The sequence below is a fragment of the Salvelinus fontinalis genome, chromosome 28 (assembly GCF_029448725.1).
Source record: "Salvelinus fontinalis isolate EN_2023a chromosome 28, ASM2944872v1, whole genome shotgun sequence".
In the NCBI taxonomy this organism is placed as follows: domain Eukaryota; kingdom Metazoa; phylum Chordata; class Actinopteri; order Salmoniformes; family Salmonidae; genus Salvelinus; species Salvelinus fontinalis.
This window is the reverse complement of record NC_074692.1, coordinates 19,284,713-19,296,708: the sequence shown is the minus strand read 5'-3', so window position 1 is coordinate 19,296,708 and position 11,996 is coordinate 19,284,713. Positions and strand designations below refer to the sequence as shown.

At 41.2% G+C, this 11,996-nt stretch overlaps 1 long non-coding RNA gene across 1 annotated transcript; it reads right to left on the bottom strand.

The window, feature by feature from the left end:
* Positions 1–1,907: 1,907 nt before the first annotated feature.
* Positions 1,908–11,663, bottom strand: LOC129826329 (uncharacterized). Its single transcript, XR_008755020.1, has 4 exons — positions 11,189–11,663; positions 10,952–11,059; positions 9,209–9,801; positions 1,908–6,925 (listed from the first exon to the last, which is right to left on the bottom strand). It is a non-coding gene; the product is annotated as an uncharacterized LOC129826329 (long non-coding RNA).
* Positions 11,664–11,996: the final 333 nt, after the last annotated feature.

Below are 11,996 nucleotides of genomic sequence, written 5' to 3'. Positions count from 1 at the left end.
GTGGCAACCAGCTGTTCTCACAGGGTGATAATATACTTCATGAAAAATCATTATTGGACTTAAAATCGGTCCAAGAATCACCAGGCTCAGGGGAATGTTTCTGGAACATTAAAAAAAAAATACTGTAGAGGGAAGACGCAAGACAAAGAAGTACTTTTTAAAAATAAGTGACAGTTTATTCAACAGACAAAAGGGCATGGTAAATATGTTTTATCAATACAGCAGATGAAATAAAAGATAGTAAGGCTATTATCACTTTTTCAACATCCAGCCAACATTTGTGAATAATTCTGTAGTGCCACCACACAAAGGACAAGGATCAAAACCACTTAGACACTGTATTGACTAGTGACTCATTTGATTGAAGCTACTCTGAAAGACACGAGGTCCTCCAAAGCAAAACTGCTTCATAGTTTGATCACACAATATGATTGTCAAGCCGTAAGAAGCTTGTCTTTATCCAAGAATAGATCCCACCTTTGACAGTTGAGTCTGTATAATAAATGTGGTCTTATTTTTGGCTAAATCAGTTCTAAATGTGCATTTGTATGTACTATTAATCCCCATTAGCTGCTGCCAAACAGCAACTACTCTTCCTGGGGTCCAGCAAAATTAATGCAGTTGTACAATTTTAAAAACATTACAATACATTCACAACAGATTTCTCAACATACTGTGTGTCCTCAGGCTCCTACTCCACCACCACATATCTACAATACAAAATCCCTGTTTATGTGTGGGTATAGTGCGTATGTTATTGTGTGTGTGTGTGTGTGTGTGTGTGTGTGTGTGTGTGTGTGTGTGTGTGTGTGTGTGTGTGTGTGTGTGTGTGTGTGTGTGTGTGTGTGTGTGTGTGTGTGTGTGTGTGTGTGTGTGTGTGTGTGTGTGTGTGTGTGTGTGTGTGTGTGTGTGTGTGTGTGTGTGTGTGTGTGTGTGCATGCAAGTGTATGTGCCTATGTTTGTGTTGCTTCATAGTCCCTGCTGTTCCATAAGGTGTATTTTATCTGTTTTTTAAATCAAATTTTACTACTTGCATCAGTTACTTGATGTTGAATAGAGTTCCATGTAGTCATGGCTCTATGTAGTAATGTGCACCTTTCCATAGTCTGTTCTGGACTTGGGGACTCTGAAGAGACCTCTTGTGGCATGTCTTGTGCATGGGTGTCCGAATTGTGTCCGAGCTGTGCTCCATTAGTTCAAACAGACAGCTCGGTGCATTCAACATGTCAATACCCCTCACAAATATAAGTAGTGGTGAAGTCAATCTCCACTTTGAGCCAAGAGAGATTGACATGCATATTATTAATGTTAGCTCTCTGTGTACATCCATGAAAGTAGCGGGCTGCCCTGGGGAATTCCTGATTCTACCTGGATTATGTTGGAGAGGCTTCCATTAAAACACCATCTGTGTTCTGTTAGATAGGTAACTCTTTATCCACAATATAGCAGGGGATGTAAAGCTATAACACATACGTTTTTACAGCAGCAGACTATGATCGATATTGTCAAAAGCCGCACTGAAGTCTAACATAACAGCCTCTACAATAATTTTATCATCAATTTCTCTCAGCCAATCATCAGTCATTTTTGTAAATAGTGGATGAAGACAACATTGCTATAGCATAACGTTACTCCATTGAAAAAACTGATAGAAAAACATACACACTTAAGGCATGCTTCCCAGCCGAAACAGTTCGGAAGAGTTTGTGCATATATTATGAAGACTTTATGTGACGTTTTTGTTCGTTTTGGACTTCGGCGGGTTTTTTTTCGGCTGTTCTGACACATCCAAAAAATTCTAGAGGCAAGCCGAAGTTCTGAGACGAAGTTAACCCCTATTCATCGGTGATTGGTCAACCGTAGGGATTCTTCAATAAAGTCCTTGTTGTCATTTAATGATAGACGACTCGTTTTCATGCACATTTATTAATTGAGAAATACTGCACCAAAAATCTTAGATGTAAAATTGCATGACTAAGATCTCTTCTGCAAAAAAGTCTAAATTAATGACAGATTTCTTGAATTATCTTCGATTATTTCTGACTATTTTAAGGAAGTGTGTACTGGCTATGGCATCTCAAATTGACAACAGTACTATTGCTCCTTTTTCAAATTTTCAAGCAAAGGTCTTTTAAGGGAGTATGCGAGCACACTCATTCGGTTCGCCAAGCCAAGTTTGGCTAGGCGCCAACCCAACTGAAGCATGCTGAATCCTTAACACTCATTCAGACAAAAACAATGACGGCATCATGCACACAGTTTGAGAATAAATGTACACACACACACACGCAACACACACACGTACACACACACACACACACACAGGGGGGATGGCTTGCTGAACCAAAACCTGATAACTCTCAGCACACAATTAGTCATTTCAGTTAGTTTGTTAGATAATTAGTTCATTAGTAGGTTAGTTAGTTTGTTAGTTTGTGGGAAGCTGTTTCATGCCCCAATAGTTAGTGCTTTCTCACTCCAGTGCAGGTTAGTAAAGTGTCACACGATCAAGGACACAGGAATGTCTATCCTCATGACAACTCAGGAAGTAAAGAAAAGATACTGCATGGCCTACTAGATGCTGTTTGATCTCACCAAGGGGCAGGGTGAAGTGATGGGTGATAAGTTGGTCGCAGCACGGTTAGACAACATTGAAAGAAGCGACACATGTTAGTCTGAGAGAAGATACAGCATGTTAGGAAGAGCAGCAGGTTAGTGTTTTTTGTCATGAATGTTGTTCTGGAGTCCGCTCTGCAGAGTGGTCACAAGGTAGCACAACCACAAAGTCATGAAATCTGATGTTAAACCTAATATTAAACCTATCCTTACCCACACTGATAGTGCGATGACCAAAAAGCAAAAACGTTTATTTTTACAACATAGACCATTTTGACTTTGCAGCTGGCCTATCTAAGGGGAAATCGCTCAGTTCTGCCTCCAGGACAAGACTCATGACAATAAATGTCAACCTGCGTAAGAGCAAAGAATCAATGGCCAAATTCTTAGGCCTCATCTGAGGTTGTTAGTACCAGTCACCACTCAGTTTGTAATAAAGCAGGTAAGGGTTGCTATTTGCTTTGGTTTATCTAATAAAAGAATACACATGGGTCTATGCAGGCTACAAACCAAGCACTGAGCTGCAACACCTTTTAGAGGTTGGCCACACAATGGACAGGGGTACAAACATTTGTCAGCCATTATTTGTTAAACTATTAAGATGGAAAACTTAAAAAATAATCATCTTTAGCATAGTTACTGAAACATTTGTAACAAAGATTTTGTTTTTAGGCGTCCCCCTGAGCAGAAGTGTGTGGCCAACCCAGTGAGCTACAGGTAGGTAGGTGCGCTTTGTCTTTAAATCTATTGGTTAATCCAGTTTCCCATCCCAGATCCTGGAATTATTCTCACCGTTGCGCTTCAGGGGCCAAAAGTAACATTTCTCAACAAGCAACATACTGAGCTTAAGGTTATAACAGATAGATAAATACATAGTTATTGTATATGATTTTGGGTGGTCTGTGTCTGGTGGAAGAAAGGTTTCAGGGAAATGGGAGAAGATTCTGTCTCAGACTCTGTGCACAAAGCAAAGAGTAGTTAATGTTAATGTGTTTGAAATTACAAGCCCAGACAACATCATCCACAGTACAGGTTAGTATTAATAACCACAGGTCTGCTAGCCAGATCACCCTTGATACAAGTCAGTATTCAACGTTCTTCCATGTCTGAGGATGTCAGGAGATGATGTGGAAACTGGCCTCTAGGGGCAACAGTGAGCGCTGTTAGATTCAAGTAGGTTTCAGTTTTGCTAGGGGGTTATAGGTGGGGATGGTAGATGGCAAATGGCATCTGCCTTGTGTCTTAAAGGTTGCGTGTTCAAATCCCTCAATATGAAGTTGTTTTTGCCTCATGTCCCAAAGGTTGTGTGTTCAAATCCCTCAATATGAAGTTGTTTTTGCCTCATGTCCCAAAGGTTGTGCGCTCAAATCCCTCAATATGAAGTTGTTTTTAAGATTTTTGTTTTAAGCCTATTCCAAAACTTAACCATTCGTAGTTAACACCTAACCTTAACCTTAAACACTTTGAAATTCAAAGTTTGGAAGAAATTTGAAATGTGATGTTTGAGAAACATGGATGAACGTCTAATTCTGACATGAGACTGTGAGAGCTAGTTGCAGTATACATTACATGCACACGTACACACACACAACACACACCAGAGAGGGGGATGGCTTGCTGAACCAAAACCTCAATACCTGATAACTCTCAGCACACAATTAGTCATTTCAGTTAGTTTGTTAGATAATTAGTTCATTAGTAGGTTAGTTAGTTTGTTAGTTTGTGGGAAGCTGTTTCATGCCCCAATAGTTAGTGCTTTCTCACTCCAGTGCAGGTTAGTAAAGTGTCACACGATCAAGGACACAGGGATGTCTATCCTCATGACAACTCAGGAAGTAAAGAAAAGATACTGCAGGGTGAAGTGATGGGTGATAAGTTGGTCGCAGTACGGGTCGATAGCATTGAAAGAAGCACCACACGTTAGTCTGAGAGAAGATACAGTATGTTAGTAAGAGCAAGAAATCAATGGCCAAATTGTTAGGCCTCATCTGGGGTTGTTAGTACCAGTCACCACTCAGTTAGTAGTAAAGCAGGTAAGGGTTGCTATTTGCTTTGGTTTATCTAATAAGAGAATACACATGTGTCTATGCAGGCTACAAACCAAGCACTGAGCTGCAACACCTTTTAGAGGTTGGCCACACAATGGACAGGGGTACAAACATTTGTCAGCCATTATTTGTTAAACTATTAAGATGGAACAATTTTTACAAAAATAATAACAATCTTTAACATAGTTACTGAAACCTTTGTAACATGTTTTTAGGCGTCCCCCTGAGCAGAAGTGTGTGGCCAACCCAGTGAGCTACAGGTAGGTAGATGCGCTTTGTCTTTAAATCTATTGGTTAATCCAGCTTCCCATCCCAGATCCTGGAATCATTCTCACCATTGCGCTTCAGGGGCCAAAAGTAACATTTCTCAACAAGCAACATACTGAGCTTAAGGTTATGACAGATAGATAAATACATAGTAACTGTATATGATTTTGGGTGATCTGTGTCTGGCGGAAGAAGGGTTTCAGGGAAATGGGAGAGGTACAAGTTAGTATAGTACAGGTTAGTATAAGTAACAAAATGTCTGTTACCAGACATTAGTACTGTTAGGTATTAGAGGGTATTTGTTAGTGTATTTATTAAGGAATGCCAAGAGAGCTGATGGTTTGGTTTCAATGGGTAAGGAAATTAATTACACTAAGAGCTTCACTCTTAAACTGAAAATGTACAACTACATTACAGGAATTTGTTGGCACCTTCATTTGGGAGGACGGGCTAGTGGCTGGAGCGGAATGAATAGACTGGTATCAAATACATCAAATATATGGTTTCCATTTTGTTTGATACCATTCCATTTGCTCCGTTCCGGCCATTCATATGAGCCGTCCTCCCCTCAACGGGGCTTGGGTTTGAGTTTGGTTGATTAGCTTGATTAGTGACTGTTAGATTGTTAGTCCAGGTTAGCAAATCAGATTTACTCTGGTGTTGGTTAGTTCTATATGACTCTAGCTGAGGTTATTGGGAGTTGCAGTACATGCAGAAATCACAAGACAAACCAGGCCTCGGGAGACCATCCAAACACCGCCACAAACACTGACACAACTCTATTAAAGTCGTAACATCCTCATAACACTCCTGTAACGTTAGAGTAGACTAATGATAACAAGCATTAGCTGCTGGAGTGGTATGGGTATGTCAGCTGGGTTAAGACATCCGCATGCTTCCCAGCCAAAACAGTTGAATAGAATTTGTGCATAAATTATGACATCATTTTGTGACGTTTTTGTTCGTTCTGGACTTTGGTACGGGTTTTTTCGGCTGTTCGAGCACACAACATTTTTTCTAGAGGCAAGCCGAAGTCGGTAGCCGAAATCTACGCTCCTTCGTTTGTTGTAATTCAACGAGAGACGACATGTTTTCATGCAAATGTTTTCATTGAGAAATACTGCACCAAACATCTCAGTTAGATGTAAAATTGCGCGACTAAGATCTCCTCCGCAAAAACGTCAAATTTTATGACGGATTTCTTGAGTTATCTTAGATTCATTCTGAATATTTTGAGTAAGTTTATATTGGCTACGGCATGTCAAAATGGACAATCGGTACTATTGCCGCTTTTTTATTGTTTTTCAAGTGAAGGTCTTTTAAGGGAGGATGCAAGCACACTTGTTCGGTTTACCTAGCCGACTTCGGGAAGGCGTCAGCCAAACTGAAGCATGCTGACGCCTTTAGGAGCACATCAATTAAATTAGCAGGAAGGCCATCTCAGCAGACTCAACCTTGTTAGTCATGTTAGACATCAGAGGTAGAAGGAAGTGAGTAAGGTGTTAAAAGTGCTGCCAAGGTTACCGAGAAGAGAAAAGTGCTGACAGCATGAGGAGAAGTAGACATCAGAGAGAGGTGTTAGTCTCTCTCTGCTTTGATCAGCTGAACAGTGTGGAAGGGGATGATAAAGTGTTATTTTACAGAGGGGAGAGAGCTCCCTCATGTAAACAATATTTAAGGTAAAGAAAGCGCCAAAGCATCAGACAACACTAAAACCCCACCCTTTATGGGTCTCTCTTATGGCATGAAATGTGGTCCTGAATGACGTCGGCATAAAATAGACTACAATTAAAGGGGCCAGCAATGTGCCAATGGTACTTCCAAATAATAATAATAATAACAATAATAATCAAGGTCTCCTAACACAAATCGATAGCAAAAGAAGTGTGCTCCGTCAGTAGCCTTGTAGTACTGTTCATTCGTCAGTGGGTGAAAGCCATAGGTCCCAGTTCCCGTCCCAGTTCCAATTCGGTAAGGATGAACCGCGTTGACAACTGCAGGGGGGATGACATGACAACACAGTCACTGAGTTCTGTTCTACATTACACAAGATGTGTAGACAACTGAGCAGCAGAGAAAGACTGATGGACTGAATAGCAGAGAGTTTGACAGGCGCAGAGAAGAAGTGATTGTGGCAGTTTGGCTGTGGACACCTCAACTAAAACAGGTGGAGGGAGCAGAGAAGAAGTGATTGTGGCAGTTTGGCTGTGGACACCTCAACTAAAACAGGTGGAGGGAGCAGAGAAGAAGTGATTGTGGCAGTTTGGCTGTGGACACCTCAACTAAAACAGGTGGAGGGAGCAGAGAAGAAGTGACTGTGGCAGTTTGGCTGTGGACACCTCAACTAAAACAGGTGGAGGGAGCAGAGAAAAAGTGACTGTGGCAGTTTGGCTGTGGACACCGAAACTAAAACAGGTGGAGGAAGCAGAGAAGCAGCCATTAGTTTAGGCTGACATGGTGCTAGGGTGAAGAGGACAACAGACATTAATTGTGTGTGTGTGTGTGTGTGTGTGTGTGTGTGTGTGTGTGTGTGTGTGTGTGTGTGTGTGTGTGTGTGTGTGTGTGTGTGTGTGTGTGTGTGTGTGTGTGTGTGTGTGTGTGTGTGTGTGTGTGTATATATAATCTGTGAAATGCATGAAATCAGGATTATTGGCCAGGGGCAGGATTCTAAGCTTTAAAGCTTCTGAGGACAATCTCCCCCACAGCACGGTCCCTCACCCTCAACTCCACTCTCAGCACACATGTAGGCTACCCTTCCACAGCCTCTATTTCTCTAGCTCTTGGTTGACCTGACCCAACCAAACACATTTTATAGGCTGATCTGGCATACGTCAGATATTAAAGATAATCAGCCATGAAAGCAGATTAGACAAATCGGATTTAGTTATGGCTCTACTTTCAGGTTGTTTTGCTCTCCACCTCTTCTCTGTGACAGTATAGGGCGACTGCACTTTTAGAATGCGGTGGATTTATAAATTAACACACTAAACTAATCCCTTACTTTCCATGTCACCCTCCCTATCATATACCCTCTCATATACCCTCTCTTTTAGATCACTCATCGCCGAAAATATTAAAATGTTAGATTCATCCAATGTCTGCCACAATTTTGGATGACGTGATGATGTCACCACTGCTCGTGCTGCTCCCTGTGCGCATTGAGTGCTAGTGCGCATGTGATGTTGGTCCATTTAAACCAGATGCAACCCGGATATAGACAGTCCATGAATCGGTGTATGCGAACATGAGTAGATTACCTTGAAAACAACAGTCAGACATCTTGGACTCATTCTCCATTTCTTTGTACCTCAGTGGATAGATCGGGTTAGATACACACAGACCGCGTAAATCCGCATGAGAGAGAAATGTACACAACACAGCGACGAGAGGGATAGAGACCATTCGTGAATGTATGCCTTATCTACTTTGAAAAACCAGTAAAATGATTTTGTCAGACAGCTAGGCAGGCTAGCCTAGCTAAATAAGATGACTAAAGCCAGTAGTACAATATGGGGAGCACAGAGATAACATTAGATGGTTGTCTGGCTGGCTGAGAGATGAGAGAAGACTAAAGCCAGTAATACAATATGGGGAGCACAGAGATAACATTAGATGTTTGGCTGGCTGGCTGCTACTGCCTAAGCAGAGATGAGATATGACTAAGGCAGTGGGGTCCCCAGAAATGCTGGCAAAAAAATGGGGTCCTGCTGAAAAAGTTTCAATACCACTGCTTTAAGGAATTAAAAATAATAAAGTCCTCAAATAAAAATGAAGTAATATACACTACTGACAGAGACAATGGAATATGTTCAATGTTTTGGCAATTAAAGGTTCACTTTAAATAATTTTAATGCCATTATTTCATAATGCATTTAATTAATGTAAAAACATATTTAAATCGAATAAGAACGTGATTATATTTTAATAATCGAGCCAACTTCAAAAAGCACTTATCGCTCAGCTTTAACCCTCTCTCTTGGCATGAGAACATACTGTACAGTACATCCTCAATAGCAGCACTAGTCTTTGTGTCAGTAGAAGGCCCTTGAACCAGTGTGCAACGAGAGGTCTCATTTGCTCAAATGCCAATATTCTAACAAAACCTCACAGACATATCGGGGGAAGAGAGTCCACCTCAGCGTAGGTTTCTGGATTGTCTATCTAACAAGGGCATTTGAAAGGGTTTTGGCTCTCTCTGAATATAGATTGGTAACAAATATACATTCTTAGTCAATGACTTCAACGAAAATCTAAATTAGTTTGAGAAATAGTTGTACCTGTTTAGAAAACAGCTTTGTAGACAGCTCTGTCAGTCTGGTCATGTTGTTGACTCGTCTAAATGGCTTCTGAGGGCTGGCACCATCTCAGTATCCTCCTCAGCATATCTGGAGAGAAACACAGAGCAGCGAGCAGCAGAAAGTGGAACGCAACCCCCTGGAACACCTGCCCCCAAAACCCTACCAAGGAGAGGCTGGACCGTTGGACTTGACTACTGCCAAAATATACCATGGGATGCAGGAGGGAAGGGTTAGGAACAGTTACTAACTGACCTGATTAACCTTTTTCATCTTATTTGAAATGTTTTACCTTAAACTGACCTAATTGAAATGAATATCTTGCTTCGGTAGCTCCCGTAATACAAACAATAGTCAATACAAATTTCATGGAGGAACGGAAGCCTACAAGACATCATTACCACCAATAGTAGTGGTTAATCCTCTGTCTTTAGAAGAACCCCTTCAATATGTGTGGATATACTGGACGCATACCTGTCTCCCTACTCCTGTATTCATCAGTCCATCAGGGACCCCAGGGAATCCCAGTTGTCATGGGGACGTGCGTCCTGCCAGCTGGGCTGTGGGTTTGGCCACTGTAGACAGAGGGCATCCATTAGCCAGCAGCACTGTTCTATTTAAACAGCAGCAGTGGAGGTGGACAGGGTGAGATAAGAACTGTTTCTAATAAAACTAGATGGATGCACACGGCCCCTGCTTCATCACAAACTGATGTGTTTCTCCTCAAAGAAACATGTATGATGTATAGGCATATCCTATAATTATGTATTTATTTATCTCCATCATGGAACAGAATAGCTAGCCTAAACAAACAAGGCATATGATACAGTGGTAGCTGACTCACTGTGCTGTTGCTGCATTCGAATGTCTAAATGATTTACTATGTAGGGCTAGACTAGTTGGTCCTGCAGAGATTTGCGTGTCTTTGCCTTTAAACTGAAATGGGGGCGTTGAAATGGTATTCAGCTCTCATAAATCCACATATACACTGAGTGTAAAAAATATGAAGAATACCTTCCTAATATCGAGTTGCAACCCTCCAACCACCCAAAGGCACTTCAATATTTTGTCTTGCCCATGGCACACATACACAATCCATCTCTCAATTGTCTGAAGGCTTCAAAATCCTTCTTAAACCTGTCTCATCTCCTTCATCTACACTGACTGAAGTGGATTTAACATCAATAAGGGATCATAGCTTTCACCTGGATTCACCTGGTCAGTCTATGTCATGGAAAAACTGCAGGTGTTCTTAATGTTTTGTATACTCAGTGTATGCCAGTCACTGAAAGTCACTCAATTCGCCCATGTCAGTAAAAACACATTTGACTAGTAAATTAGTCTAGCCAGCTATCTAAATTTGTAGTAATCATATCCAAATTACTGACCATTTCATGTTCATAATGTTTTGTACGTTGTGTTATAAGACATACTTTCCAAATGCATCTCGCAATAACGATTCGTCACACAGATTGATGATTAAATGATGATTAAAACCATTGAACACCATACATTATGACTGTTTTAATAATTTCTCAACCTATATTCTCCTCAGCATAATGATCACGTGTATTATTCTCCCCAGGAGAGAAACCAGGCAATGGAACAATAATTTTAGGCTGTCTGAAGCTACGGTTTTGGGAGCGTTTCACAGATTAAAATGAAGAATTAAACATATTATTCAACGAATATCAGAAGATAGAAAATCGGTCAGTGGTCTCTTACCTTTTGCATCGATGCAGGTTTGACCATCGGTCCAAAATGCACCTGTCTCGCACCATCTGTGTCAGCAAGGATGGCGCGATAAATGGCTCCAACAGTGTCCGACTAATCCTTTTAGGATAAAATGAGCGATGTACAAAATTGTCAGTGATATATAGTATAGATATTCTGAATGAAAAGCGAATCTTTATCATTAATGGTTTTGTGATGCGCAGCGCACAAAAACCTATTCCAATTTACCCGTGGAGTGCGTCAGTTTGCCTTGAGCAGAGAGGTCGGGTGAGTGCGGAGCAGCTGCCTCTGATGGGCGGTTAATAATGGAGAGTATATAACAAGACTGAAACCTGGACAAAGGAGTGTTTGGATGGCACGAGGAATTAACCCGCAGATGTCTGTATTTTGTATGCGAGCGCTTGTAAGCTACGGACTCCAGCTGCCACAGATCTACGAGTACGTTCTATTGTAATGCAAACTGATGACAGAATGAATGCCCGTCAGTCTCCTCTACCATCTGCGTTCCCTCAGTAACCAGAAACTTGCCTGTAGGCGCCATCCAAGCGTTTTCACATTGGCAACAGATTAGGGCTAAACCAAAATAATCTCTGCAGTGAGTCTGAATACAATAGAATGAAACACTTAATACGGGGATGTCTAGGCCTATGCCATTTTAGCCCATATAGTGTTCAGTTTGGTAAGAAATGATCATATGATCAGCCTTGCCTGCACACTGCCATGGGGAAGAAAGAACCCTCCTATATATATGCCTCACAAAGAAGGGCACCAATTGGTAGATGGGTAAAAAAAAAAGCAGACATTGAATATTCCTTTGAGCATGATGAAGTTATTAATTGCACTTTGGATGGTGTATCAATACATCCAGTCACTACAAAGATACAGTTGTCCTTCATAACTCATTTGCCAGAGAGGAAGGAAACCACTCAGTAATTTCACCATGAGGCCAATGGTGACTTTAAAAATGTTACAGCGTTTAATGGCTGTGATAGGAGAAAACTGAGGATGGATCAACAACATTGTAGTTACTCCACAA